Genomic DNA, 5147 nt, shown 5'->3' on the forward strand with positions numbered 1-5147 from the left:
CTGGGCCACTTGCTGCAGAGACTGTGGGTCAGAGATCCATTGTCCGTTGGTTTATTCACTCTCTCACATTTAACTCTGAGCCACGTTTTATCCTAATTTATATTTTGCAGGTATGTGGAGTCCTGCTTCTATTTGTTATTATAGAAATCCAACTTGATTTGTTTCCAAAGACTTAAGTTTATTGGGTTAATAAATTGCTTTCTTGGGAAATGCAATTTTCTATAGAGGCTCCTCATTTCTTAAAAAATAAGCTTTTCTCCCAAAAAAACGTATGAAGAAGCAATTAAATCAGAAGATGACTACAAGCATCACTTTTCGTACATAAAGCAGTCAGGGAAGTTCTAGTGCTAGCAAAGAATGTTATTCCAGCAGCCATAGGTTATAAATAAGGACATTGGCCTGGTTTCAGTATAGATTAGAGTGAACCCTCGCCCATAACCACACTCAGCGCTATTTTAAATCTCTGAAGGTTTTGACATTTGTAAAGTTGTTGGGTTTTTTTCTCCCACTTTTACAAGATTCTGCCTAGCTTGTTTCTGAAAGTACCTAAAATACAAAAGGCAAAAATCTTACAAGATAATACACGTACTGGGGCAAGGGTTATATGGGAAACCGTTGTGCCTTCTCAATTTTGCTGTAAGAGAAAAACTGCTATAAAAAAAAAATGTTAAGTCAAAAACAAAAAAACCTATTAGGTATCATATTTTTTCATGATAGCAACTCTATAACTAACTCATTTGAATTTTTGTCAACTAGTTTTGTCAAATCCAGGTGTTTATTCTCTGAAACACTTATCTTTTTTGATGCTCATTTCACTGAATCACAAGCCAATTTCTCCAATTCTCTCTCTCTTTCTTTTTTTTTTTTGGCTACATTGAGTCTTCATAGCGGGCTTCTCTCTGGTTGCCGCACATGGGTTTAGTTTCCCTGCGGCATGTGGGATCTTAGTTCCCCGACCAGGGATCGAACCCATGTCCCCTCCGTAGGAAGGTGGATTCTTAACCACTGGACCACCAGGGAAGTCCCTCCAATTCTCTTTATGCAGCTCATACTGGGTTGGAAATTACAACTGGTTTTATTCAAAGCTTTAGTCCTGGGTCCAAGAGAATATAGTACTTCATTATTTAGAATTGTGCCATTACCCGTTACCTGAAAATTAGGGACAAGTCAGCGTATGCTCATCCAAAAAAAAAAAAAAAGCAGTTTTCTCAGGAAAAAGGTAAACTAAGAATCTTTTTAAAAATTAGGATTCTTGGGCTTCCCCGGTGGCGCAGTGGTTGAGAGTCTGCCTGCCGATGCAGGGGACACGGGTTCGTGCCCCGGTCCGGGAGGATCCCACGTGCCGTGGAGCGGCTGGGCCCGTGGGCCATGGCCGCTGAGCCTGCGCGTCCGGAGCCTGTGCTCCGCAACGGGAGAGGCCGCAGCAGTGAGAGGCCCGCGTACCACAAAAAAAAAAAAAAAAAAAAAAAAAAAAAAAATTAGGATTCTTAAAAATGAGAATTAATTAGCAGGCAACACTTTGTGCTACTGAGTAAACTGAAGGACGTGGAAGCTGACCTGGTTTTCAAGAAGTTCTGATCTAGTCAAGCATCACAGTCCTAAGTAAACACACCGAAACCACCAGCCCAGGTAGAGTGGAAAGAGGGAAATGCCAAGTAGTGGAATGGGATCATACGCATGTGGGCCAGGAGTGGGAACCTTAGTGAATAAAGCTTCCCGGAAGAGACCAATCTTTAGCCAATTCTTGAACTGGCAGGAGCATTTATGATAATACATATATATTGTAGAGTATTTTAAATATGTTCTACACACCCTAGGTGGGCAAGATAACTCACCTACCCACTGCTACTTAACTTGACGTCAACTTTCAAGCTGTACTTCCTGCCACTCCAAACTATGGTTTAAATGGGGTCTTAAAAGGGAAACTAGTTCAGAATTCAGCATTGCATTAGCCCAGCTGCCGGTTCGAATACTATGCCTAAGGAAATAGTTCGGCATATTGTCTTCTAAAAGTGCTTCTAAAACAATTTTTCTTTCTCTCTTCTGCTGCCATAAAAATGAAAATAAGAAATTCCTATATGCCTGGTGTTAGATAATAGTGAATTAAGCAACGCGAACACACACACACTCAATACACATCTTAATTCTCGCGATAGTATTTGCACTGAAGCTCAGTTGAATGGGTGAGTGGTAATGGTTCAGGTGTAGTTTTGAAATTCTAGCTCAGTCTGCTTTTTCTAGTTATGACTGTCAGCTAAGTCATCTGCATTGGAGGTCAGCCCTGGGAGAGAAGGGAAAAGCTCTGTTTCTGGCCCCCAGGCCACTCTGTCCAGGGAAGGAGAAATGCTTTCTTATTTCAGTCCCATAACAATCATCTCTTTATGTGTCCACCTTCCTCACACTAGACTGTGAACCTTTCCAGGGCAGGGGCTGAATTCCCCATGGGGAGATCAAGGAGAGACTGCAACAGGGGGCTGGATGCCTGCACGCTGTATCTGCCCACCTGCGTCACTTTCTTTCCTTGGCAAGGTCAAACCTTTAAAGCGTTTACAATTTTGGCTTCGCGGCAGCCATAGTGGAATTCCTTCTATCAATAGTTTAACAATGGCTTTAGTTGCTTCACCTCTGGAACCAGCAAAACAGCCCTAAAGCTCTCCGCTTGTGTGTGTCTGTGTGGTTACTGAACACTTAGTGTGTGATCTTCAAATGTCACTGTCTGACGTTTCTAGTTTACCAGCATTTGGGGAATAAATGTCCTTGACAGCTGCACTTGAGCTGGGTTTTGGTGATGAACAAGACCAGAATGAGCGTGCCTCTGGGGTAAGACGTGTGGTCCCATCTGTTTTTTTGTTTTTTTTTTTAACCATGTTTTCCTTTTAATTGACACGGTTTCCTCTCTCGGGTGCTACTTTGGTAATGATTAGGTGCCCACCTCTCAAGAAAATTGCATCTGAACAGGCTGAGACAGAGCCAGTGTGAACACAGACCCCAAAGCAGGGCCTTTGGGATAAAAAGAACAGGAAAAAACAGCCTTTCTCTTCACTTACAAAGGGAGTCACTCAGAGGGTCCAAAGCTCTGTTTTCCAAATGTAGAAAACCTGGAGCTCAATGCAAACTGGAAACCAAAATATATCAGAAATGAAGCAGAGGGCTTCGTCAAATACTCCAGGTCTGATCAACCCGCCTCTTCTACAGGGAATGGCCCCCCTCCAGCATTTCTAAAGGAAGACGTTTTGTTTCGATTTCACTTTCCAACTGGGTATAAAATCTACTAAAAGGGATGCAATGAATCAGAATAAGTCCGCTCACTCACAAGACACTCCCAGGTAATGATTTTTGGTTTCTGAGATTATTCAACACATTATTTCAAAGTGGCAAAATCCAGGACCATCTGAGAAGAGAATTCAAAAGTGGCAGCTACATTGGCTGATAGGTTCATGTGAGACACACATACATACAGCCCATGTTTCCGTGTACACATCAAGGGGCCCAGACCCCTGATCAGCTCAGTAAGTTAGTTTGTCCATTACAGTGCACGGAACAACAGAGGGAGAGACACTTTCTTGGAGGGGTTCATCCTCTCTGAAGGAGGCTGGAGTTCAGCCTCCCGTGCCCTCATTAGCTGGACCTCTCCTCTTTGGTTGCGATGGCCTCCGAGACAGCCGTTTCCTCTGATCCATCCACTGGCTTCTCGTCCTCCTGGGGATAGAGGTCCGGGTACTTCTGCATGCACTCCTGCATGGCCCGGATTGGTCTACACAGTCCGACCCCTTGACATCCTCTGTGCTGCAATGGAAGCGGGAGAAGGCCACCTTGAACTGTTCCCCACGCGGGCCACCGGCCACCCTCCCCCCACCCCAGGCATGGACAGTTGCAGTTGATGTCGTCTCGGTTGGGTAGGATCAGTCCGTGCTCCTCGTACGGATCATTGGGGTCGTCGGCCACCAGCTCCGCGTTGCTTGGAGTTTCACGGTCTTCTCTGGTCACCAGTGTGATTCTATCCTTTCCTTCGCGCCGGCAGTAGGCCATGGTGCAGCCCGGCGCTCCGACCTCGCGGCGATTGCGGCGGTGGCCTCACGCCGTCGGTCCCATCTGTTCAAGGCTGATGTTGAATAACTGATAATGAGTGACCAGACTCAAGTCGTGCCCTGGTAACGAGACCGTTTGGAACAGCAAATCCCACTTAAAAAAAATACTACAGATAAATGGTATCTCTTTGAATGCCTGGTGTAGTACTTAGAGGCCAGTTTACAATTTTTCAATTAAAGCGATTCCTTCTTGGTTGCATTAGTGGCAAGAAAAAAGGGACACTTTATTTATTTATTTTTTGGCTGTGTTGGGTCTTCGTTGCTGCATGTGGGCTTTCTCTAGTTGCGGCGAGCAGGGTCTACTCTTCGTTGTGGTGCGCGGGCTTCTCATTGCGGTGGCTTCTTTTGTTGTGGAGCACGAGCTCTAGGTGCGTGGGCTTCAGTAGTTGTGGCTCGTGGGCTCAGTAGTTGTGGCTCACGGGCTCTAGAGCGCAGGCTCAGTAGTTGTGGCTCACGGGCTTAGTTGCTCCGTGGCATGTGGGATCTTCCCTGACCAGGGCTCGAACCCGTGTCCCCTGCATTGGCAGGTGGATTCCTAACCACTGTGCCACCAGGGAAGTCCCCCCCAAAAGGGACACTTTAGAAAGAACAGCAAATCATCCGGGTAGAGATATTTTAAGTATAAACAATGATTTCAGGAGCAAGACTAAATTATGTAATCACTTTCTCCTTAACTTCAGTGTCAAACTACTAATGATCATGAAATAAAGTTAAAGAATGTAGAAAAAGGAACAGAAGGAAGGAAATAGCTTTTGTACTTTTTCAGATTTATCAGCCAGTTTTTTCTTTCCCAACACTATAGCCGTATTATTTAAAATATAGAATGAAAACCCATATGTATTAAGACATGCTTGTTATTCACACAGCAACCCAGATTTGAAGAGAAAGATTAATAAAAACTAATTATGGCACAGAAATAGAATGAGAATTAGAACTCCAGTTTCTCTCGGTGTTCAATTATATTTTTATCAGCCTTAGAAACTATAAAGGAAAAATCCAAAATCAATAAAACCATTAATTGATGGAAATGTCTTTTAAAGATGCAGCAATGAATATAAA

At 44.0% G+C, this 5147-nt stretch overlaps 1 pseudogene; it reads right to left on the minus strand.

Annotated features, from left to right (window-relative positions):
• Nucleotides 1-3618: 3618 nt before the first annotated feature.
• On the minus strand, nucleotides 3619-4029 carry LOC116742745 (annotated as a pseudogene).
• Between the last annotated feature and the right edge of the window lie 1118 nt (nucleotides 4030-5147).

Source organism: Phocoena sinus, chromosome 17 (genome assembly GCF_008692025.1).
Source record: "Phocoena sinus isolate mPhoSin1 chromosome 17, mPhoSin1.pri, whole genome shotgun sequence".
Taxonomy (NCBI): domain Eukaryota; kingdom Metazoa; phylum Chordata; class Mammalia; order Artiodactyla; family Phocoenidae; genus Phocoena; species Phocoena sinus.